Source organism: Alexandromys fortis, unplaced genomic scaffold (assembly GCF_014885135.2).
Source record: "Alexandromys fortis isolate MF-2015 unplaced genomic scaffold, M_Fortis_MF-2015_v1.1 scaffold_16, whole genome shotgun sequence".
NCBI classification, from domain to species: Eukaryota; Metazoa; Chordata; class Mammalia; order Rodentia; family Cricetidae; genus Alexandromys; species Alexandromys fortis.
The window spans coordinates 173,546-200,111 of NW_026067893.1; the positions used below are offsets into that span (position 1 = coordinate 173,546).

The window sequence follows — 26,566 nt, forward strand, 5'->3', positions numbered from 1 at the left end:
TCAGTATAGCTCCCCCTTTCCCATGGTGCCTTTGAAAGGCAAAACCCTATCTGGCCCTCGGCATCCTGAAAGGGGTAAAGGAAAACAATGATTCAGTTAACACAATACCTGATAACTGCAAGCTTTCTTCGTATCAGCTGAGCAGGAAAATGAACGATTGCTTGTAGGAACCTGTGACAACCTTTCCTCTGATGCAGGCCTCTGTCCCATTCACAGATGAAAATTCTGGGCTCAGTGAGAGAAGCTCACCAAACTAATACCATAACAACTGCATGCACTAGCTCACAGCCATCTATGGATGCAATAATCTTGAGCCCTCCATCTTCACTGACTGCTCCGTTGTAGCTTTAAGAGCCTGTAATGAGCCAGGCGGGGGTGGTGCACACCTTTAATCACAGCACGTGGGAGGCAAAGGCAGGTGGATCTCTGTGAGTTCAAGGTCTGCCTGGGCTACCAAATGAGTTCCAGTACAGCTAGGACGGTTACACAGAGAAACCCTGTCTCGAGAAAAGGGAAAAAAAAAAGAGCCTGTAAAGACAACCGGGTCTCTGTCAGTATGGAGGTAACAGCCCAGTCCAAACATTAAACCTCAAGGAACTCCAGACAGCAGAGGTCAAAGCCAGAGAGGGAACATGAAAGAGGATGGCTTCAGACAGGAGGATGGCCTAGAGCTAGGCAGCATGGCTCCTGTCATTAAATAAGAAAGGGATAAGACGTAGAACAGAGGTGCCAGTTGAGCTCTGCTCATTCACAGCTCAAGGGAAGTACCCAAAGGACCAAGGGATTAGACCTTAAGCTTGAAAAAGGAGGACAGGGCAAAGCCTGGAAGGGGAGACACTAGGAAATTATGTGTGTCCCTTGAGCAAGGAGTTTCAAGTTCCTGCCAGCTCCTTCCCTGGTGCAGTTTCTGGAGACACTGTTACGTGTGCCCTCTGATTAGGAAACAGCAGGAAGAGGGATGGAGCCAACAAAAGGGTGACCTTTCAATGAGAGGGCATGTGCTAGCAGTGAAAACAGTCGAGGGTTTACCAAGCAATAATAGTCACTCTTTCTGTCTCTTCCCTTTCTTTAGTTGTTTTGCATTATAGACAGTCTCATTATGTAGCCTTGTTTAGCCTTGAACTCTCTATGAGTTGGTCTTGAACTCAGAGATGGGCCTGCCTCTGTCTCCAAAATGCATGTGTTGCCACACCCACCTGTTTGATTTAGAAGTTAAATAACTGTGGTGTTTCTTACATACTCAAGGCCAGGGAACTTGGTAAAGTGAACCCATCTTTTACTCATCATCTAACCCTAATGATAGATCCTACGCATTGAATCCATTTTGCAGATTAGAAATAGAGTCACAGAAAGGAAAGAGTTTCAAATCATTAGACAACTTGGCCTTTCACAACTCCAGCAAAGGCTCAGGTGACAGTCTCGGGATGATGTTCATTTTCTCTCTGGGGAAGCTGAGGAAAGTTTTATGGAAAGGAGCTTTTTTCTTGTTCTTCTATTGTTCTCACAGCACTTGGAGTAGCAGCACAAGGCCTGACTAGAAACTGATGTTTCCAAGGCTGGGGAGATGGATCAGGGGTTAAGAGCACTGACTTCTCTCCAGAAAACCTGGGTTCAATTTCCAACACCCACAAGGCAGCTCACAACTGTCTGTAACTCCAGATCCAGAGGATTCAACACATACAGACATACGTGCAGGTCAAACACCAATGCACATAAAATAAAAACATATAAATCATCTTTAAAAAAGGAAGAAACAAATTAATGTTTCCACTGGTGAAATCAGAGGGATCAGAAGCCTGTGAGTCTGATGCAAGTGCTTGAGCAATACCAGAGATAAGGAATAACCACTTGAACTTCCTGAAAACTTCTCGTTCTCTGATTTCTCATCACCCTGCCTACTTCTAAAGGGGATCTGTAGAAACACAAGAATTTGGACACGTCTCCTGAAAATATTCCTCCCAATTCCAAAACTGGATAATCAGGGCTCTGACTCATCATGACAGCAATCCCATTTTTCTGTGTCTTGCCTGCCTTGTATCACACGATAGTTGGCTACTATCAAATCCACAGAGTTCTCACGACCTTTCACCAGCTTGCTGTCTTCCTGCTTTCTGTCATTCCCTGGGGGAAATGTCCCCGAGGAACAAATCTGACCTGCAGGCTCATCTTCTCTTTCAAGGCCACACATCATGGTCTTTCCTAAAGTCTGCGACAGTCTGACAGGTTCCATTATGGTGGATGGAAAGGAGGCCATGCAAGCAAGCTTGAGCAAAGGTACCAGTGGTGGCAGGTGTGACTAGAGGTGACATGGGAGAGCCACAGAAGCTATCAGCTCGTCCTGCAAAATGGTTTGGAATACTGCTGATAGAAATTAAAGGTACACAGACCCAAACATTTCTTTCCAGGACTCTGTCCATGAATTAAAGGCCTATGGTTTGGTAAGGATTGTACTATGCCTATGCAAGGGACCAAGTTTGTTACAGATTCTCATCATGCTGAGCCATTCTATTATAACAGATTATATATCAGAGAGGAAAGCTGTAGAGATCAGAGATGTCCTCAAAGACATTCAGAATATGGTCTGAGAGGTTCTTACATGTCCTAATGACTATACCATAGGTCACTCCATTGTATTTCCAGACACAAAAGGCCAATGACCTACCTGCACTTGGCCAACATCTAGACAGCAATGCTACAATGCTACCTGAGAGGTGTGTGTGACTAGGCTCTGCTGAGTTCTTTCCACTCGGGTGAGTTCTCAGGACTCAGCTACCCATACACCATTACTCCCCCTGATGAACCTATGTAGCAGAAAGCCTCACAGAAGGGGCTGCCAAAGGCTTGTGTACCACAGTCTCCTAAGCAAGTATCGGCCATGGACTCTGGGCAGCTAAAATCCATTCTCCTCTGGGTAAGGACTACCAGGAGCTTTTAGAAGTTATGGTCTTTGTCTTAGTTACTTTTCTATTGTTAAGAGCATATGATAATAGCATCATGACCAAGACAACCTAAAAAAGAAAACATTTAATTGGGCTTAATTTCAGTGGGTGAAAGTCCACAATGGCAGAGCAAAGGCATGGTAACAAGAACAGCTGTGAGCTCACATCTCGATCCACAAGCATGAGGCAGAAGAATCACACTGGGAATGTCACGAGTCTTTTGAACTATAAAAGCCCACAATCAGTTTCACACCTGCAATACGGCCAAACCCCTAAATCCTTCCCAAAATTTCTACCAACTGGGGACCAAGTAGTCAAACCTATGAACCTGTGGGGACCATTCTTATCCAAACCATCACCATCTTGGTGTCTGAGTGTTTGGGGGCCTTCCCAGCTAGGCGTATGACTCCAAAGATGGGCAGAATACAGAAGTAGAAAGGTCTGGGGACACAAAGCAGCATCCTATCCAATTTCAAAGCCTGATCCCACCACCAACTGAATCACATGGCAGGGTCCATCCTAGGTATCCAGAAGAGCCAACTCAGAGACTCAGGAAGGGGCCCAAGTTGCATAATATTAGGTCATTCACACCCTACTGATATTCTTGATACTCAGATATATTAAAAATCAGGCGAGGGAGAAGCCTGAAAAAAATCATCAGTAAGGCAGGGATGGGGCAGGTGGTGAAAGAAGTCAGAGAAGCAACAGACAGGGGGGACTCTTTCTAAGTCAATTGGTCTGTCTAGTAGCTGGCTCTTTTATTGCCACTTTTATCAGGGGTTCCTGATGTAACAGACGATCTCACTTAATGAACAGACACAGCTGTGGTGAGGCCAGGAGCTTCAGTATAACCCAGGCCTCCGGAGCAGTCCTTGCCTCTGCAGGACTGGATGTGGTGAGACAAAGACACACAGTTCTAACCCCAGAAAATTCCATGGTGCCGCAGTTTCCAGCTAGAATAACCCAAAGCTTCCCAAGTGGAGCATGGAGAAGCACGGTGTGCTGCCCAGGGCTTGTGGGGCCTGTGGTCTGTGGCAGGGCCCAACATCACATAAGCCCTACCTCATGATCACACCACAGCTGGGGTTTCCAGAGCATAAAAACCTCAGCCACACCAGGGGATCCCACAACCTCAAATTAGAAAAACCAAAACCAACACAAGACCTGGTTACTGGTCACCATGGGGACAAGAAGACAGGCCTCCTCAGCACTAGAACTGAGCCTGAGAGAAGAGTCTGGAAAAACTTGGAAGAGATACACAGCTGAGGACGACCTCTCAGGAAACCCTTACCCAAAGACAGTGCTGGTGATGGAGGCTGCATCCTTGGGCAACAGTCATGCTGGCATACATCAGCTGACCCACAGCTTCTTAACTGCAATATAAGTGGTGCCGCTGTGCTGAGCCTTGGTTCTGAAAGGGGTTTGCTACTCAGGTAATAGTTTATCCTTCTTGGGTCTCTGGTAGGAGTTTAAGACTAGATAATTACAGTTACAGCTTTCCTTGTTACCAATTCAGAAAAGAAACTCACAAAAGAGATACAAAGTGTATAAGCTTGAGAGACATAAAGCTTAAATTGTTTATCTAAGGAAATGTTTTGAGGTCTAAAAGGATAGTTTTAGGATGCAATACAAGTTACAAAAGAAAATGGCTTAGGTATAAAACTTTAAATTTATCAAGGTAAGATAAATAATAGAGTTATTTTCTGTTGCAGAAGACCACTCATTTGTTTCTGGGTGCTTAGCCCCAAAATATCCACACAGAAACTACATTAATTAAATCACTGCTTGGCCCATTAGCTCTAGCTTCTTATTGGCTAACTCTTAGATCTTAATTTAAGCCATCTCCATTAACCTGTGTATCACCACGAGGTTGTGGCTTACCAGCAAAGTTTCAGCACCTCTGTCTCCTGCAGCTCCATGGCATCTCTCCAACTCTGCCTTCTTCCTCCCAGCATTCCATTTAGCTTTCCCCACCTACCTAAGATCTGCCCTATCAACAGGCCAAGGCAGTTTCTTTACTCATTAATCAATAAAAGTAACACATAAACAGAAGGACCTCCCATACCACTTCCCCTTTTCTGTTTAAAGAAAAATGAAGGCTTTAACTTTAACATAGTAAAATTACATATAACAAAACAGATACCAAGCAAGAATTACAGTTACAATATTTTTATTTACTTTATCTTTTATAATAACTAAGGAAAACTATAACTACAAATTCTTCAACTCCATCAAAGATTCCAGAAGGATATAATATTACCTATGGAAAAAGGAAGCAACTTTAAAAACTCTAGAATTGACAGAGACATCTCACTACCTGGACAGTCACCCAAAGTTCTTCTGTACTGTTGGGGTATCCATATTTAGCCTACTGGCATATCTAACAAATGGTGCTGGCATAATTGGATATCAACATGTAGAAGAATGAAAACAGAGCCATATCTATCACCATGCACAAAACTCAAGTCCAAATGGTTCAAAGATCTCAACATTAAGCCAGCCACACTGAACCTCATAGAAGAGAAAGTGGGAAGTACACTTGAACGCATTAGCACAGGAGACTGCTTCTTAAATATAACCCTAGTAGCACAGACACAACGAGAAACAATGAATAAATGGGACCTCCTGAAACTGAAAAGTTTCTGTAAAGCAAAGGACACAGTCAACAAGATAAAACAACAGCTTACAGAATGGGAAAAGATCTTCAACAACCCCACATTAGACAGAGGTCTGATCTCCAAAATATACAAAGAACTCAAGAAACTGATCATCAAAAGAACAAATAATCCAATAAGAAAAATGGAGTACAGACCTAAACAGAGAACTCTTCACAGAGGAATCAAAAATGGCTAAAAGATACTTAAGGAAATGCTCAACATCCTTTGTCATCAGAGAAATGCAAATCAAAACAACTCTGAGCTCCCATCTTAGACCTGAAAGAATGGCCAAGATCAAAAACACTGATGACAATTTATGCTGGAGAGGTTGTGGGGTAAACTCCTGCATTGCTGGTGGGAATGCAAGCTGGTACAGCCCCTTTGGATGTCAGTGTGGCGATTTATCAGAAAATTAGGAAACAACCTTCCTCAAGACCCAGTAATACCACTTTTGGGTATATACCCAAAGGATGTTCAGCTGTATCACAAGGACATGTGCTCAACTATGTTAATAGCAGCATTGTTTGTCATAGCCAGAACCTGGAAGCAACCTAAATGCTCCTTGACCAAAGAATGGATAAGAAAAATGTGGTACATTTCCACAATGGAGTACTACCCAATAGAAAAAAATAACGACATCTTAAAATTTACAGGCAAAGGAATGGAGATAGAAAACATCATTTTGAGTGAGGTAACCCAGTCACAGAAAGACAATTATCACATGTACTCACTCATAAGTGGTTTTTAAACATAAAACAAAGAAAACCAGCCTATAAATCATAATTCCAGAAAACTTAGACAACAATGAGGACCTAAGAGAGACATACATTGATCTAATCTACATGGAAAGTAGAAAAAGACAAGATCTCCCGAGTAAATTGGGAGCATGGGGACCTTGGAAGAGGGTTGAAGTGGGGAGTGGAGAGGTAGGAAGCAGAGCAGAGAAAAATGTAGAGCTCAATAAAAATCAACAACAACAACAACAACAATTTAAAAAAAGAGAAAGAGAAACTGTTCTTTCTGCAAGTTTCCAGGGCCCTCAGAATGAGCACCTTAAGTGCACTGTGTGTCTGCAGCAGGACACCTGCACATCCCAGGTAAACAATAGGAGACTAGGCCCCATTGCAGCTGGGTAAGTGCCACACAGGTAAGCTCAGCTGCTGACTAACTATCTGGTGAACTTCGAGTAAACAACTCAAGTCTCAGTTTCTGCATCTACAAAATGGTAAGAAAACATCTACTTTGCAACCCACAATTGTAAAAATAGCAGAAAACATGGGGATGATTTAGTGCACACAACATTCAGGGAAAAGTTTCATCACTGTTTGGTGGTTATTTGCTTAGAGCAAAAACAAGCTGTATTCTCATGTTCCCCCACGATAGTTCCCTTACACCATAGCCTTACCTGCTGCCTCACCTATCAGCCTCCACTGCCCACACCGACCTCCCAGTCACACCAAAATACAGAAAAGATAAAGTCCAAACTCATGAGTCTCCCAGTCTCCCAGAGTTCCGAGTACTCCACACTCTTCTGTCCTCTAGACCTAGGAAGGTTATGTGAGCCAAGCATAACCCTAGGGCCATGCAGCAATGGAAGTATGGATCACTGGAGCCCTCTACAGGAGACACTCTGATTCCCCTCTCTCCTCCATCCATGCTACCACTACCTGACATCTAATGAAAAAAACAACCAACCAGCTCCTGCAAGCAGAGGTGTCCTCATAGCCACAGACCCCGGTCATGAAAGTAAACTTACACAGAACACCACATACACTGTGGCTGGGGGCATACACCTTTAACCCCAGCACGAGTATAAGAAGTTCAAGGTCATCCTCCACTACGTAACAATTTCAAAGCCAAGCCTGGGCTAGAGACCCTAAGAACTGAACCCAGAGCTTTGTGCATACTGGCCATGCATTCTACCAACTGAGCTACATCCCTAGACACACCTCTCAGTTTAAAAATTAAGATGTTTTTATTTTTAAACATATATATGTGTGTATATATAGATATATTATATAGGGGGTGTGTGTGCATGCGTGCATGCGTGCGTGTGTGTGTGTGTGTGTGTGTGTGTGTGTGTGTGTGTGTGTGCAGGCAACGCAAAGGCCAGAGGCATCTGGAACTGAAACTGCCATCATGGGTGACAGGAATAGAAGTAAGGTCCTTTGGAAAAGTATCAAGTGCTCTTAGCTGCCGAGCCATCTGCTCAGCCCTACCTCACGATCTTAAAATATACTCTCCAAGTTTTATGGAACTGATAGCCCTGGTCTCAAAGGCATACACATTTCCCCATTTACTGTCTCTTTGCAAGGAATGACACTTGAAGGTTAACAGCCTCTGTAGCAGGGTGCAGATGAAGTGGAGCTGAGCCCACCAAAGAGCTAAGATACTACACCCTGCGATCTGAGGTAAAGAGCACCTCATCCCTTTTCTTCTCCAGCTACAATGTCCTCAGGGACACATAAGGATTTAAACCAGGCCAATGTTAGACAAAACTTGCCCTTGGACCCTGCAGGGGTACCCAGAAACCACTTAGGACCCATTGAAGCAGGACATTTCAAATTTACAGGACATACAACTTTGTCAACACATAATTAGATAAATTTGAGGCTCTGCAAGAAAACCTTAGGATTTGTGTGTGTGTCTGTGTGTGTGTGTGTGTGTCTATGTGTGAATTATACTGAGGCTAATTGTACAGCATCTTGTACATGCTGTTCTACCATTGAGTTACATCCGAGGGATTCTTTTGGCAAACCCAAAGGAAAGATAATCAGCATTCCTTTATCTATCAGATAAGTGCTCTGATCTTCATCCATTTGTACCTTTGGTCAGTAAACACCTGCTATTCCAGGCACTGATAATGAACGAGAAAGGAGACACAGCCTTGTTCTTGTTCTCTGAGTTTGGGGTTGGGGGCAGTCATGCCAGCATCTAGGAGGTCAGGTTCTGGGGAGAGTGTAGTATCCATGAGAGTCGGGGGGGGGTGTACCATGGCAAGGAGAATGGCTGGGGCAAAAGGATGCCCAGCCGAGGGAAGGGTATGTACAAGGATTCCATAACCAAGAGTGAGGCTGAACACACTATAGCTCAAAAAAGTGGTAAGGAGTGTGGTGATGTACATTTTTAATCCCTGAACTCAGGGGGGAGAAAAAGGAAAATCTCTGTAAATTTGGCAAGCCTGGTCTAATAGTGAGTTCTAGGACAGCGAGGGCTACATAGGATTATCATGTCTCAAGCACCCCTCCAAAAAAGAAATGGCTAGGAAGGGGGCCCAGAAAGCAAAGGTCTGGGACCATGGCAGGGGAGTAGATGAGTTTTCAGAGGTGCCCTAAGGGAGCAGGACTAAGAGCTCGGGGTAACAGAGTTTAAAAACTAAAGGAGAAGGTGCCTGGATTACCCTCCAGGCCATCTGTGGCGAGCACCCTGGCCTAAACAGTTCCGTGAGTAAGAGCTTGCTATGCAAACATGAGGACCTGAGTTCAGATCCCAACACCTATGTAAAGCCAAGCATGGCAGTACACCCCTGCAATCCCAGCACAGGCAGGGCAAGGGTGGGTGAATCATGGAAGCTTGCTAACCAGTCAAAATGGAAAGCTTCACACTCAGTAAGAGACCCTATTTCAAAAATATACAGTGGTGTACAAAAGGAAGGCATATGATAAAGTCCTCTGGCTTCCATATGTGCCACATGTGTGTGTACTACATACACTGAGGGAGGGAAAGAGGCAGGGAGGGAGGGAGGGAGGGAGGGAGGGAGGGAGGGAGGGAGGGAAGAAGAGTTCATGCAAAATTCAGGAAGCCTGAGACACAGATAAGCTAAGGATCTAAGGATGTTCAGACAGAGGTCTAGGTCTAGGCTGGAGGTAGAGTGCTGCATGATCACTGGTAGGGCAGGCTCTTTTCTCTGCCTCTGAGATTGGGTAGTTAAAAAAGCTCCAGTTCTCCCCTGGTTTCCCTTTACATTGGTTAAGAGCCATTAGCTCTGGCTCCCAGAGGCAAGAACACCTTGCCTTATTCAGCCCTCTGGAATTATGCCTGGCATGTACTGAGTACCAGGAATTTGTGGAATGAAAGAATGAGGGGATGACTGAGCAAGTATTGCTGCCTGTAGCTGCAACGAGAGGCTACACAAGACAGATGCAGTACTCCCTGTAGCATGTACAGAGTAAGTGTTCAATAAATGTAAGCTACAGGTATCTCCTGCAGCACTGCATGACAGAGGAGAAGCTAAACCCAAGGCTGCCAACAACCAAAACAGAAAGAAGCTGCTAGAGATGTAATGGGATGCCTCAGTGGGGGCCCCAGGAAATAGGCAAGCTTCATGTAGACAACTTGTCACCTTCAAATGTTGTGAGAGGGCATGCAGTCAGAATGAGATGCTCCCACAACCAGGAAGCGTCTCACCAGAGCAGACTGTGGATCACAAGAGATAGATGGCTGTCCTCTACAGTGGAGAGAAGAACCCTCATGCTGCTTTTGGCCACCAGGCTCCTCCTGATGTCACTGGGGTGACAGTGACAATGACAACAGAAGGAATCATTGCCTTATGGTTAACTAGGCACTTTCTAGATGCAAGGCTGTTCTCTGCCAACCATCACTGCAGCAAAACATTTAACCTTCTTGCTATGTCTTTAAAATGACACACAAGCGGCTGAAGAGATGATTCAGTATTAAGAACACATATCACTCTTGCACAGGACCTGACCTCAGTTCCTAGCTCCCACAATCAGGTTGTAATTGGACTTTCTTTGGACCATAAGCTCCCAGATAATGCCATGGAGACTTCTTATTAAGAATGAAAGCTTGGCCTTAGCTTGTGCTTGTTCCCAACTAGCTCTTAAAACTTAAATTAACCTGTGTGTATTCATCTTCGTTCTGCCGCATGATTTGATACCTCTCCTCAGTACCGTAAATCCTACTTCCTCCATGTCTGGGTGGTGACTCCCAGTCTCTCAGATTCTTCCCATGAGTTCTTCCTTCTCTCTGGACGTCCCACCTATCCTCTCCTGCCTAGCAACTGGCCACTCAGCTCTTTGTTAAACCAATCAGAAGGTGCCTTGGAAGAGACACATCTTCACAGTGTACAAAAAGATTAGCCCACAACATCAGGTAGCTCACCAGTGCTTGTAACTCCAGCTTCAAGGGATCCGACATCCTCTTCTGAATTGAAGGTACCTACACCTATATGCACAGTCTCATACACAGATAAACATATACATGTGATTTAAAAACAAAATAAAACTTTAAAACAGTGACATACCAGGAAGAATGAGATCCCCCATGGCAGCTTCTACTTCAAAGCCTACAGCTGGGTCCACAGAAACACCATAAAGAATGTCAGAGGAATGAGTCCTACATACTCTTTCAAGTCCCTCGAGGAGCCCAGCACTGCCTAAAAGACTCCCCTAAGAGGCTGGACCACACCTACTCCATTCAGAGTTCAGGTGACTTGCATTTGTCACAAGATGGTCCCAGATGCTAACAAAAAATCCAGTTCTTGCAGGTCAGGAGCCTTTACTCTCAGGAGGTAAAGGCATGACGGTGTGGCCCTGCACCCTCCTTCATTGTCACTTCACTTCCTGGAACTGCTATGAAGAGTTGTTCTGAGGAACCAACAGGATGAGGGGTGGGACAGTGAGTTGGGTCAGGAAAATACTATGAGATGCCAAGCCTGTGAGGGAAGCTAGCAGAACTGGCCAGACACGGGAACTGTCTTGCATCAGCTGGCAGAATCAGTGATTTTTCCATGATCCCCTATGGTGATCTGTCTTGAGATGCAAAGGCTCCTCTGTCACTCACCAGTGATAGGGAGGAGAGCTACTTATCTCTCCTAGCTGAGGTGGGACTTTGCATAGACAATAAAAACTAGAGGTTCATCTGCCTTTCATCCTTGTAGACTCTGAGTAATAATGTCAGAAAAGGCCCAACATTCATTTTTCCAGCTTCTTTTGCAACTAGATCATGGAATGTGCTATGTTCTTGGCCAGTGGGATGGACCTTCCTCATTTAAAAAAAAAAAAAAACAGAGACGCGAACACATCCTTTCTCCAGCTGGACATCAAATGGGACCAGATGTAATGACTGGAATTAGTGGCCATTTTGTGACAGCATGAGACATCTAAGACCACGTCAGCGCCCTGAAGATACTGTTGGTTGTACAGTTCTGCTGAGCTGGTCCTGGGGTCAGCCAGCTCCACACTGTGCTATAAGAAATGATTAGTAGTTATTGCTGTTTAAATCACTTGTAGTCCAGCTCTGCTCTCTGACAGGTTTTCCGCTGCTGTACTCAGCCTTCATCTCAGATGGGTGTCATCAGATGAGTCTAGAACCCTATAAACAAACACGTTCTCTGTCATGGCCATCTTCTTCCTCTTCTTCTCAATCGGATCTCGTGTAGCCCATGCTAACCTCAAACTTGATATACAGTCAAGGAAGAGGTTGACCTTATGATCCTCCTGCCTCTACTTCCTTAGTGCCAGGATTACAGGCATGTACCACCAGGCCCATGTAATGCCATGTTGGGCAATGAACCCACGGCTCCTTGTATGCTAGGCAAACACTGTACAAACTGAACTACTTCCCCAGCCTCAAGTTCCCTATTCTTATAAGGGTTATGGTCCAAATAAAGGGTTGGCAAACTTCCTGTAAAGGGCATCTGTTTAAAGATCACATGGTCTCTGTCAAAATGACTCGCGTCTACTGCTATAGAGTAAAACAAGGACAGACAATATATAAACAAGGAGGCACAGCTGTGTGCAAAAATAAAACTTTATTTATTAAACCAGGAGTTTGGGCCAGATCCACACTGACGGAGGGCCACAGTTGGTCCATCCCAGCCTATATTCTGAAAACCTGTAAAGTTCCTACCCACCTCTCTACAGTAGCCCTGTAAGTTAAAGTGACAGCAAGGTCCCTAGCAGGTCTGAAACCCAGCTCGTCTGTTGTTCCTAACAGGTGTTCTACAGATGAGTCTTGGCATTTTCCCAGGAATAATAGTGGCAACAGAGCAGAGCCTGGAGCTTGGGCTCTCAGACTGCAAACAGGTGAGTATTATCCACGAGGCCTAAAAGAACAATTCTCATACCCCTCACCTTCAAAAGCCTCCTTGACACCCAGCCTGTCCCTTAATTCCTGGTCCAGTAGAGAGGAGGGATGCATAGGTCTTAGGTCCAAGTAAGGTCTAGCCATTCAAAACAGGCATGGTCTCAATTTGCAAAGAAACAGAAACTTGGAGAAATATAAATAATAAAATGTACCTGAGGGCAAAGCTAGGCTTTGAACCAAGGGTTTTTGTGGTACTACACAGTCACCCAGGTTCGGCTGCCTTTTCCAACCCCCAGGAAGGGTCAATAGCATGTACCATCCTATATTCAAGCTGTGAACAGGGGAACAGCTATCCCCTGCCTCCAGTGGCTCCAGCTCCACTTGCAGAGGAAAGGCTGGGTACTCAGCTCCTAGTACTGGGCATTAGCAAATGGTTGTCAAGTCTCTGAAGACAGAGTGCTTTTGCCACCATTAGACCACGATAGATTCATAAGCACTCCTCCATCTCTTGTCTACTTCAGGTTTAATGTAACAGCATTGTTCCCACCCCTCTCTGGGTTGCCACTCTGCAGAGTGCTAATGAGTGTCACACACTCCCATCTGACACTAACATCAAACCTTCCTGGTAGCAAAGGGGTAGGATCCAGAAAGAAGCAGATTCACCTGACACTGGCCCACAATACCCATGGTTACCCAGGTGACAGTTGGGTGGGCAGTATAACAAAAGGATAAAGGGGAGATGGGGAGCTGAGAAACATCACTGAACATGTAGTATGTTTTCTAGGCACCCATTACTGTGTCTCTGTTTAATTACTTCAGAACAAATTTGGCATGTAGTCAGCCAATTAAATAGGCAATGTGCAGGGTACATACAGCCTCTGATCATATTAGGACAGGAGCCTAGGGCTGGGGGACAACTCAGTAACAGAGAGCACTCACCTGGCATACACAAGGCCCTGAATTACATTTTAAGGGGGGTAGGGTAGTGACAGAAAGAAGCAGGAAGAGGGAGAAGAGACAGAGAATAAAAGTGAAAATCACAGCCTGGGTGTAAAATGGGTATACTTCTGACTTCTACTTTCTCATCTGCTAAATGGGACATAAAACTACATCCCTTGCACAATTCACAAGGTTAAGTAAAAGCAAGATTCAAAGAGAAGAAGCTATGTAATGCCATCATCTTGAACACTGAACATGACTTCTTCAGGACTTAATTTCTTTGACTATACAATGGGTTCACCCTTGACCAGGAGACTTCTGGAAGGTGAAAAGAAGTGCTACCCTGGCACCCAGAGCAGAGCCTGGCCTAAGTGGTACCATCTTGAGAAGAATGAAGATATTCTAAAAAGACACTGTGCCCCTCCCTTTTGCTATCAGACTATAAAGATAATGGCCCCAAGGGATTAAAATCTTATCCTGAGCCGGGCGGTGGTGGCGCACGCCTTTAATCCCAGCACTCGGGAGACAGAGGCAGGCAGATCTCTGTGAGTTCGAGACCGGCCTGGTCTACAGAGCTAGTTCCAGGACAGGCTCCAAAGCTACAGAGAAACCCTGTCTTGAAAAACCAAAAACAAAAAAGGAAAAGTCCAGAGTCCTGGTGCCAGCTTCAGGGAGTGGCTTGTCTCCCAGAAAGAGATTTCGCACAGTCTGACAACTTGTCACACATCTTAGAGGACAGACAAGATCCAGATAGTAATGGGGCAGTGATGGACAGGGCCACACCTTGACCAGGACTGCTCAGTTTAGACATACCATTGGCCCTCTACTCTAAACCTATACCTCATGTCAGGAACCCAAATATGGGCTTTAGGACAGTCAATTGGCCTCTGTGTTCCTCTTCCCACTGTGGCTGAATTGAATACATCTCCTTTCTCTGTTTTTCACTATGGTTTGTGACTTTAATTGTCCTTATTGAAAGCAAGCGAAGAGTTACCCTTTCAAGGTTGCTGGGGCCCAGGTTCTAACTGAGTCCTAATAGCTCTAGTAACAGGGAACTCAGGGACACCAGGCCAGGCAGTCAGAAGTTGCCTGGTGACCATAACACCAACAATACATAAGAAAAGTATTCTGATTCCAGCCTGTCCAACAAATAGCAGCCCAAAAATTTATGCACAAGCTCAAAATCTTTTCCCCTGAGAAAAAGAAGTGGATTTAGGGTGATGTTTTAGTTTGTTTTTGTTTTGTTTTGTTTTGCTGTTTTGTTTTCATTCTCTAAAAGACTTCCCAAACAGCTACCAACCTAAACACAATGAGGTCGTAAGTAAGCTTTGAAGCCAAGACATCCGGTAAAATGATGAGGCTAAGGAGAAGCAGGCATGCTCTGAGCAGGCAGCTGCTTCCTGACTTCCTGACAGGAGCAGCCCTGAGCCCCAGAGCTCACCAGTATATCTGAGTACCAGGCTCCAGGGTAGACAAGGTAACTTTGCCCTCACCCCCAGCAACTCAGAAGACTCGAATGACCTGATACTGATTGTGTAGATGCTACACAGAACCCAACCTTGCTGTTGCTAAAAAGGGATAGAGACGTCACTGAGCTTCAGGTTATGTTGGTGATATTGCAGAAGCACCAAGGAACCTTTCTGTGCCTCCAACGCCAGCTTTCAGAAATCTCAAGAGAAACTGGAAAGTCACGGAGGCAAAGTGGTGCCTAGCTGCAGCCCAGCTGCCTCACTCCAATATGCCCAAAACCAAGCCAGGAGTTTCCATCACTTCGGTCTTCTGCTCCCATCCAAAACCAACAGAAGGTCTACTCATTCTTCAAAAGTCAATCCAAATATCAACTTCTGCAGAGCTCCCATTGCTATTGCCAGGTACCTTATCCCTTCTTCCCTGCTACCCTGGTCTCCTTCAGGGAACAACTTTACAGGAAGTGGCTCACCTCAGAGAGCTCAGTACAGATAGCAAACCAGAGACTGATGGCCAAGTTCCACAAGAGCTGGCATGACAACTGGCTTCCCACAAGAGGGACATTTCAGTGTCACCTGAAGGACAGGTAGATAGATGTGCATCACAGGGATGAGAGTCCTGGACTAAGGGGAACCTGGAAAGAAGAAGGAAACCAGAGGAACATAGTGGAGTCATTGTGTGGGAAGGAGACAAAGTCAAGGGAGATTTAGAATCCTCAGGATATTGGCAAGTGCAGTAAAGAGGGCACCTTGGGAACATTACTCAATGTATGGGTGAAAAAAGCAACATAAACCAAGACCAAAGAAAACATGGGATAGGAGGTTTTGAGGGAAGACGGTGTAGGAGGTCCTTCTTTCTATGTGTCTCTTGTATTGGTTAATGAATAAAGAAACTGCTCAGCCTGATAGGGGCAGAACTTAGGTACACAGGGAAGATGGAACTGAATTCCGGGAGGAAGAAAGCAGAGTGAGAGGAATGCCATGGAGCTGCCAGAGACAGACAGGCTGAATCTTTCCCGGTAGGCCACTGCCATGTGGTGATATACAGATTAATAGAAATGGGTTAAATCAAAATGTGAGAGTTAGCCAATAAGAGGCTAGAACTAATGGGCCAAACAGTGATTTAATTAATACAATTTCTGTGTGGTTGGTTATTTCGGGGCTAAGCTAGCCAGGCAGCCAGGATGAACAAGAGGGGCCCCTGCAACAGGAAGATGTCAATTAAAGGAGAAGCTGAGTTGGAGAAGTTGTCTATCATTATCCCACTCCTCTGATAAGCAGAAAATGCCTGAAGTCACTCTTCATCCATGAACCCTTGCTGAGCTCCATGTTTTAAATGCTGGAAATAATAGGAAACGCAGCTATGTGATCTCACAGCCCCTAAAGATAAACAAGAACCTGGCTACACAGGCAGAAAATAAAAAGAAGCATATCCAGACTGTCTGGGCCAGGCCAGAGGGTTTGGTGATTAAACAGCTTTCAGGGAGACCATGTAGATAAGTATTAGAAGGCCAAGAAAGCCCTTCCTTTTCCACTCCACCTATGACCCAAGTAGCTTTTAAACTATGGCCCAGTTACCAGCCCTCTCTGGTTCTCAGACTTTCTACTGTACCCTAATACAAAGATAATGAATACTTCATGCTATGGATAAAAATGTTCTCTTCCAGACCTCTGATACCCAGACCTCTGTGGGCCTAGTCCAGTCCTGGGTCTTAAGAAAAAAAAGGAAGACCAGAATGGTGGTGGCACACACCTCTAATCTCAACACACAGGAGGCAGACACAGGTGTATTTCTGAGTTCAAGTCCAGCCTGGTCTACAGAGTAAGTTCAGGACAGCCAGGGCTACACAGAGAAACCCTGTCAAAATTTAAAAAAAAAGGGGGGAAGGAAAGGAAAGGAAAAGAAAAGAAAAGAAAGGAGAGGAGGAAGGAAAAGAAATAGAAGAAACGAATGAACTCAGAAATCCTCCATCATGCCAATAAACATGGCAGCCACAAACACGGCATGCAGAAAACTGTGAAAGAATAGTAGGCAGAGGCACAGACCCACAGCACAGCTCTGGGTAACCCCCACAACATCAAAATACAAACCAAATATCTTTGATTGTTCATATTCACTGCCAACTTCATTAGACTTAGAATCATGATGAAAATATGGCCTCTTTGGTATGACTATGAAAGGTTTAACCTAAATATGAGCATCTACAATCAGGAGACAAAGAAAAGGGCACCATCCCAAGGGTTAAGAGTCTGGAAGTAAATAAAAGTAAGAAGCAAACCGAGCGCCAACATTCATCTCTCTCTGCTTCCTGACTGTGGATGCGATGTGACCAGCTGCCGCAAGCGCCTACCTTTCCTACCATGACGGACTGTGCCCTTAAACAGTGGATCGAGATAAACCCTTCCTTCCTTAAGTGGCTTTGTTAGGTATTTTGTCATAGCAACAAGAAGAATAACTAATACATGCTCTTAGTCAATCTTCTCACTCCACCCCAGAATCCATTTTTGTAAGTAAAAAGAATTTGGAAAAATGATAGTTTCTGAAAATAAAATCTGCTCGCTTCCCATATTTTCTCATGAAGCTAAAAATACAAGTGTGTGTGTTGTGTGGGGGGGTGTTAAAGTCATCAGAGGGGTAGGGGAAACCGTGTTTTGTGAACAGCCTTGGCCCTCATCAGCAGACTCTCTGGGAATGTGACCCAAAGGAAGGCTGGGGGACAGAAAGCCTTATTTAAAAAAAAAAAAAGGTCAAAGGCACCCAAAGCACAGATTAGTAATACAAACACTGTGGTCTCCTTCCATGACTGAACTTGAGTGTTTAGGAGATGGAGAAGTCTGAGCCCAGTGCCTGAAGAGGGCCAAGAAAGAGTGAGAACAACCAGACACTGCCTGTGATGAAGATGCTTCATGGCCAGGAACAGGACACGGACTGTTCCAGGCCGGTAAAAATGCATTATGTCATCAGCAGAGAGTGATGACAGCAGACAGTGAAAGGCAGTAGGGTAGTAGTCCACTTCAGGCAGGACCCTGGATGGTTCTGGTCAGCCCACCCACCTCTCTACAGTACAAGACAACCTACAACCAGGCCAACAACAGGGTGTAGTGATGTGGGAGTCTCATATATCAATCTGTTGATTTCATTGGTTAAGCAATAAAGAAACTGCTTGCCCTGATAGGTTAAAACATAGGTGGGAGGAGTAAACAGGAGGAAGAGGAAGTGAGGTAAGACTCCTCAGACAGACTCGACAGCTCTGCTCTGGAGCAGAGACGCCATGCTCCGCTCTCCCAATAGCTCTGCTCTCTGAGGCAAACACGATGAAGAACCAACCCAAGATGGAAATAGGTTAGAATCTTCCCAGTAAGCGCACCTTGGGGTGCTTACACGAATTATTAGAAATGGGCTAGTCCAGGTGCGAGAGTTAGCAGAGAAGAGGCTAGATATAATGGGCAAGCAGTGTTTAAAAGAATATGGTGTGTGTTGTTATTTCGGGCATAAGCTAGCAGGCGGCCGGGGTGCTGGGGACGCAGCCCCACCACTCGTATTTCAACAGTATAGAGTTTGCAGATCATCTATTCAACACATTTATTAAGCACCACCTGCTTTCCAATCCCTGAAACAAATAGAAAGTACAACAAGCAGACAGACAAGTCCAGTATACACCATAGTAAGGAGGGCGCATGTTGGTTCCCAGGCTCTTAGCCCCGAAATAATCACACATAAACTGAATTAATTAAATCACTGCTTGGCCCATTAGCTCTAGCTTCTTATTGGCTAACTCTTACATATTAATTTAACCCATTTATATTAATCTGTGTATCACCATGTGGCTGTGGCTTACCGGCTAAAGTTCCAGCATCTGGTCTCCAGTGGGGCTACATGGCATCTCTCTCATTCTGCCTCCTTTCTCCCAGCATGCCATTTAGTTTTCCCCTGCTATAAGTCCAAAGCAGTTTCTTTATTCATTAATGGTATCACAGCATACAAAGGAAAATCCCACATCAATACACAGATTGATACTCAGGTGCTCAGAGCCCCTTCATTTTTTCCTTTCCCTTCCCTGCACTATTAGACTCTACTGCCAACTCTGCTGGCCATCAATGTGTTCTGAGCCATCAGAGGCACTAGGCAAGTCATGCCCTTGCCCCCACTAGGTATGTAAACTCCAAAGGCAAGAAACAGGCCCACTTGGATGACTATATAACCAGCCATTACTAGAGGAGGCACCCCCATTTGACAACTGCACATCAGATACTCAGCTCCTAGCACCAGGAAAACACTGAGATCAGGAGACACAAGAAGGGCCATTCCCACCCAAGAGGGCAACTCAACCTGGAAAGAGAACCCAAAACAGAGGACCAGGGTAGGATGCACATAGGAGTGGAACATCAAAGTCCCAAACATCTAAAAGATAATATGTCATTTGAACAAAGCCCCAAGCATGGTAATAAACCACTCCAGGAAGAAAAACAGAAATGGAGACTCCAAGCCAGAGGACACCAGCATTTTATAGAGGAACTCTCAAATGGTGTTTCCTTATCCTTATCCTTTTATCCTTATCCTTATCCTTAAATGAAAGATTTAAGCCAAATTACTAATGGACAGCTAGAGGGCTTTTCTTTTTCTCATCCTCCCTTCCTGTTCTTTCCCTCCATCCTATTACTTTTATTTTTAATTTTTTAAGATACATTGAAATTGCCACATAAGTGCGTGTGTTTGTAGGGTATTCGACATTTTAATACAGTGATACAGTGTGTAATCATCAGATCATGAAATTAATACATGCAATGTGACATTTGTTACCAGTTCTATGTGTTGGATACATTCAAAACTGTAGTGTCATTTCAACTGTATTTTAATAAATAAAGACTGCCTGAAGATCTGAGAGCAAAACAATCCTACTAGTCAGCCTTATAGACCAGGATATAGTAACACACATCTTTTATCCCAGTAGCCACAATAACACACACCTTAAACCCAGTAGTCACAATGACACGCATCTTTAATCCCAGTGGTACACACCTTTAATCCCAGCCCTAAAGAGGAATATAAAATGTGGGGAAACAGCTCTCAGAAATAGTCTCCTTCTGAGATTCTCCAATTTCTGACCCTGAGCTTTTATTAATCATGCTCCCTCTGCACTGGCTTTCTTAAAACAATTGTTGTCAGACCAAGCATGGTGGCACATGTCTGTAATCACAGCATTTGGGAGGTGGAGGCATGAAAATTAGGTGTTCAAGTCCAGTCTTGGTTAGCTACATAGTAAGTTCCACATCATCCTGGGAGACATGGGAGTCATCGTGCGCCCCCCCCCCCCGCTCGCTCGTGTGCGCTCTCTCTCTCTCTCTCTCTCTCTCTCTCTCTCTCTCTCTCTCTCACACACACACACACACACACACACACACACACACACACACTCCAGTAGCCGGAGTTAGAGGTAGTTATAGTTATAGTTATTAGCTGTGGTCCTAGGAACCGTACTCTGATCCTCTAAAAAAGAAGTATGCACTCTAACTGAGCCATCTTTCCACCTGATTTAGTTTTTAAAACTTGTTTTTAGATAAGGTCTAACTAAGAAGCCCATACTGGTCTCTCAATTTATTATCTTCCTGGCTCTATTCCTCCCATGCTGGATTACAAGTGTGCAGTTACCATATCCAGCTTCAATAGACCATTTCTGCCTGAGGCTCCATGAGCATATAGGAAGGGTGGGGATTCCCCTTGGCAAATTAAAAAAAAAAAAAAAAAAAAAAAAAAACGGCAGCTGGTGTCTTGTCCCTACCTTAACTCCTGGAAAAGAAGGAAGAAAAGCAGGAATGGGGAGATGTGAATATTCCATATCATCTCCAAATAAAACTGGGCTGCAAGTCCAGAGAACACTTGTGTCCTACCACAGGTCCACCCTGCCTGGAGTACATTAGGAATTAGGATTTCTTAAACAACCTATCATCACTTTGTGGCTAGAATAAATTATATTACTATGTAGTTTTAGTTTTAAGGGCTTCATATTGGTAAAGGTTACTAGTTTAACGTTAACTGTATTATTATAGCCTTATCCCTATATTTAAAAAAAATGATGACCTCAAACCAACCAAAAAATCAGAAGCAAGCCAAGCCTCTCACCAGCTTGGAGAGGTCCCAAAATACATCTCAGTTTAATGGAAGGGCCCATCCTGCACAACCATGCCTCACACAGTCCTGCTGTCTTATAAGGACACAGCTATCAAATGAGACACTCATGGCTCTTAGGCTTGAAGAAAAATTCCCAAAGTGTCCCACCCCAGCACCTCTGAAAAGACTCTTGACAGCTCCCAAGGACTATCTGGGCCAGCCTTTCCTACACCAGAAGACAGGGCTTCAGTCATCATAGGGGAGAAGGCTTCTGTCATCTCCCAGTGATGAAGTCCATGGTTTAGCTGGGAAAACAATGATGCTAAAGAACAAGACAGATCCTAACAGACAAAGTAGAGTAGGGGCATCACACTGGAAACAGAAAATAAAGAGATTTAAAGGGCAACGCAGGGATGAACAGGAACACTTACCAATGTGAGTAAGAAGCAGGAGCTTAAGACAAGAGGCCACCATTTCCAGCTTTGGGCAATAAGAGACTCTCATGGGACCACCCGCTAGTCTCTGCTGAATCTGTCCACAAAGCTCAATGACCAGTTGCTTGACTCTCCATCAACAACAGTGTGGGCAGGCAGGCAGGCAGGCTTCTCAACCTGCTCTTTGGACCAGATGACCTGACAGCCTGAATCAGGCACTGCAGCAATCAAAGGTAAGCTTCCAAACAGGAAGCCTCAGCACACTGACACCTGCAGCTAGCCAGATTTCTCTTGGTAAAAGGTGGCACCATGGGTGATGGTGATGGCAACAGAGGCATGTATACAAGTAGTAGTCACTAGCATCGCCACAGTAAGCAGGTGTCCCATAACTGAAAAGCAGGGGACAGGACAAAAACTCAAGGCAGAAACTGCCAACAGTTGGGATGATCTTCTTGTATAGTGCACGAAGTGCCTCACCTGCCTAAGGCAACTTATGAATGGTTTCACAAAGAGTTGAAAGGCCAATAGCTAGGCAGGAGAAGATAAGCAGGACTTCCGGGCAGAGGTAGGAACTCTGGGAAAAAAATCTGAGGCAGGAGATTCACCAGCCAGATACAGAGGAAGTTAGACATAGTATGGGGAGATGTAACAAGCCATGTGGCAAAATGTAGATTAATATAAACATGTTCATTTAAGTTATAAAAGCCAGTTGAGAACAAGCCGAAGGCAAGGCCAAGCTTTCAGTCCAAAGGAAGACAAGTTACAATCAACGTGCTACTTAGTAAGGCAGGCTTAAGGCCAGTGGCCAGACATGAAAGATCTGATAGGGGTAAGAGGAAGGAGCAACTCCTTCCCAAGGAATCATGAAGGCACGATGTGCGGAGTCCCTCAGTGGGGAGTTAAGGAGTATCCCAGATACAAGCTGGACATTCACACTGCAGGCAAGCAGCAGGCACCACATCAGATCTCCTCCAGGGAGCCCCTTTCTAGGGAGAAATGAAGGAATGTTGCTTTATTTGGTTAGAGAAACATATTTAATGAACTCCTATAATAACCTAGGCAAACAAGAGTCCTTGATTTTTCTGTCTTAGATGTTTAAAATATGCCAGAAAAGGTGACATGGAATGCTATGAAAACCAGGAAAAACAAAAGTGGGGCTCTGTCTGAAAGATCACTAGCCACTCAGGAGACAAACTGCATCTAAAATGGTCTGCTCTGTGTACAGAAAGGGCCAATCTCTCTACAGGCACCTCAGACATAGTAACTGAGGAAGGTAGGTGGTGGTGGCACATGCCTTTAATCCCAGCACTCAGAAGACAGAAGCAGACCCATCTCTGTGAGTTTAAGGCCAGCCTGGTCTACAGAGCGAGTTCCAGGACAGCCATGACTACTCATAGAAACCCTGCCTCAGGGGAAAAAAAATCTTGAAAGAAAGTTAATAAACTTTCTCTTATCTTCCTCCCACCATGTCCTCCACTATACTTTCATGTATTTTATTTTTTTTGTCCAAAGAATTGAAAATTAGGACTTCAATACTTATGCAGCAGTGTATTCGCATCCTTCCTGAAGTTCCTATGATATCAATAAAAGAATAAAACAGAGTATACTGGCTGGTTTTGTGTCAACTTGAAATAAGCTAGTCATCAAAGAGGAAGGAGCCTTAGTTGAGGAAATGCCTCCATGAGGTCCAGCTGTAAGGCATTTTCTCAATTAGTGATCAATGTGGGAGAGCCATCCCAGGGCTGGTTGCGCTGTGTTCGATCATAAAGCAGGCTTAACAAGCCATATGAAGCAAGCCAGTGAGCAGCACTCCTCTATGGCCTCTGCATCAGCTTCTGGCTCCAGGATGCTGCCCTGCTTGAATTCCTGTCCTGCCTTCCTATGGACAGCAATACGGAAGTGTAAGTTGAATAAACGCTTTCCTCCCCAACTTGCTTTTGGTCATGATGTTCGGTTGCAGCAGTAGAAACCCTAACTAAGGCACTGGAGTGGAAGCTCGGTGGTAGAATGTTTGCCTAGTATATAGATGGGGCCTTGGTTACGACCTCCCAGGACACGCACACAGGGCAGGGTGCAGAGGAATAGGTATAACCCTACAAGGGCAGGGAACTAGACAGAAGGTAGTAGCAGACCAAAGCTGCCAAACCCTCTTGTGTGGTAGGTAGTAGATCAACCCTCCAACAGCAGGCAACAGCTTGGCTGGCCAGAGAAAGCTAACATTCATATTTCTGTTAATCAGGTCTTTCATAGTGTATCCTGTGTGCTAGGTTCATCTCAGTCAGAAGCTGGGTGAAGGAATTTTTTGTGGGGGTGTTCACAGCAACATTTCAGGGGGTCTTGTTCCATCATACCACGCCAGTCTGGAAGCAATCCATAGGTTCTCATCCTCTGTGGAAACAAAAGAAAATCCTCTTTTCCAAAGCACCACATCCTTAGACCCAAATTTGATAATCATGATACCTTTATAATATTCATGCTGGTTTAGCTTAGCAGCCCATATAATGAAATGTCTCTCTATACTTAGCTCCTCCACAGTCAAAAAACTCAAAGAAAACACAATAATATACACAATCCAGACTCTCTGTGAATTTTCCATCTTTACGTGGCTTATTTTTCTTTACTCCTTTTAATCTATCTGTACTCTCTTTAAAGACTTTACCCTTTTTTTAAGCATTAACTTTATTTTATGACTCCCTATACTCTTTTTCTTCTCTCTTTCAAGCCTACGTACATTTATCCAACACTATGACTCATCTGGATTTGTCTTTATTGCAATATCTATAATTATTTTATGACCAGAAGCACTTCTTAAAATGCTAAGTGCTTAAGAATCTAAGCTGTGACATTACTAGGTCAAATAAGGTACTGCCTGCTTGCCCTGCCCAGTCTAAAACTTATGGTACTGTCTGATCGCTCAGCACAGTCCAGCATGGCACAGCAGCTCACTGCCTCTGAGAGACATGCACAGTGCCCCGTTCTCAGGCACACTGCCGGTCCATGCCACCATTAAGCAAGCTGCAGCAGTTTGCTCACAAACCTCACTCAAATGCTCCGTCTCCTGAAAGAGCCAGAGATCGCACTGGCAGCACAGCCCAGAAAGCCAGCATTTTAAGACAGTTGAGGCTTTTATCCTGCTATGGCTGAAGCAGGAAAATCTCTATTAAAGGAGCTTCAGCAAGCCACCAGCAAACAGCAAGAAGCTATGTTAGCCGGGCGGTGGTGACACATGCCCCTAATCCCAGCACTTGGGAGGCAGAGACAGGCAGATCTCTGTGAGTTCAAGGCCAGTCTGGTCTACGAGAGCTAGTTCCAGGACAGGCTCCAAAAGCTACAGAGAAACCCTGTCTCGAAAAACCAAAAAAAAAAAAAAAAAAAGCTGTGTTAAACTCTGGAATTTTTTTGTTGTTGTTGTTTAGAATTTATTTTCAAGCCCTCTCAGGTTTTACAGGGATTTAGTTGACCTTGTGGGCACCATCTATTGCACAGAGAGAGAGAGCTGCTTGCTTGTCCCGGCCACCCAGAACCAAAGTAACCACACAGAAACTGTATTAGTTAAAACACTGCTTGGCCCATTAGCTCAAGCTTCTTATTGGCTAACTCTTACATCTTAATTTAACACATTTCTATTAATCTGTATATCACCACAAGCTCATGGCCCATGAGCAAAGTTCCGGCAAGTCTGACTCTGGGGGTGGCTTCATAGCTAATCCTTCTCCCAGCATTCAGTTCTGCCTTCCCTGCCTACCTAAGTTCTGTCCTATCAACAGGTCAAGGCAGCTTCTTTATTAACCAATGAAAGCAACACAGACAGAAGGACCTCCTACACCAAAATATCACTACAAGAAATGGATGCTCAGGTTCTATGCTGGGTCTAGTGGGTCCTCAGGGAAGTCTTTCCCAGCGAAATCACTAAGACAGAGGAGGCACATATGACATGTAGGCTGAAGATATGTCATATGAAGAGTAGGCTTATGCCAAATGATTCCCAAAGATCATCTTTAGCTCCCCAGCAATCCACAGAGCTAGTTCTATTTTCACCAAGAACATTCATCAGATGAGCAGCTTCTGCAAAGTCACACAGCTTATAAAGTACTGGAGCTCAGACCTGAACTCTTGAACGTCAAGTCCAGGGTTCATAAGCTGTGCCTCATCATAACCTAGGACTCAAGCATCTTTTCCCCTGACTAATCAGAGGCTGGTCACCCCCCTTGTTGCTGCAGCTGGCAACAGAAGCTCCCACACCCAGCTCAGCACTCATAGTACTAGTCATTTGCAAAGCTCTAGACCATCAAAGGTCTGTGAGTTAAAGGAATAAATGACTCAGTGTAGCTGCCTGTCCAGGGCTCCAGACTTCTCTTTGTCTAGTATACAGATCTGTATATGCTGAATGTCTGTTTACTAAAGCAAAACAAAACAGCCAGAGCAGGCAAACAAAATCTGTAGGAAACACATTGTTTCAGGCATCTCTGGGGCCCACATACAATAGAAGGGAAAAGACCTTAGAGAGCTCTATACAACAAACTACCCTGGAGTTCTCAAACCTACAGAGCAGAGAGGATGAAAGCTTCCAAGAGACTGTGTAAGTGCTTGCTGGGGCTACAAGCTTCAATTGAGCAGTGCCCCAAAGGGTGTGGAGGATGTAGCTGTACATGTGTAGGCAGGGTGTGGTTTCCTGTAAATACTCCATCCCTCACCCTGGCGCCTCCCCAGGTCCTCAATGCTATCTGACCCTGATGGTGTAGCTTACGGAAGTTTCTGTCTACCATTTAGGTGGGTCTTATTATTATTAACAAAGATAAGATTATGACTAATAATAATGGTGACATTTCAAGAGATTTCGCCCTCTCCTTCAGCCTGGCTCTCCTGAGATAGGGGAAGAGTTCAAATTCCACAGTTATGTTCCTCTGGAGGCCCAGCATGCCAGTTCACTCAAACACAGATATAATTTCCAGAGATTTCTTAAGAGCTCACAGGG

The 26,566-nt window shown here is 44.7% G+C and overlaps 1 protein-coding gene across 3 annotated transcripts in view; it reads right to left on the minus strand.

Annotated features, from left to right (window-relative positions):
* Grk5 (G protein-coupled receptor kinase 5) overlaps positions 1-26,566 on the minus strand; it is a 200,544-nt gene that overhangs the window by 122,829 nt on the left and 51,149 nt on the right. The gene's annotated exons all lie outside the window — the stretch shown is intronic.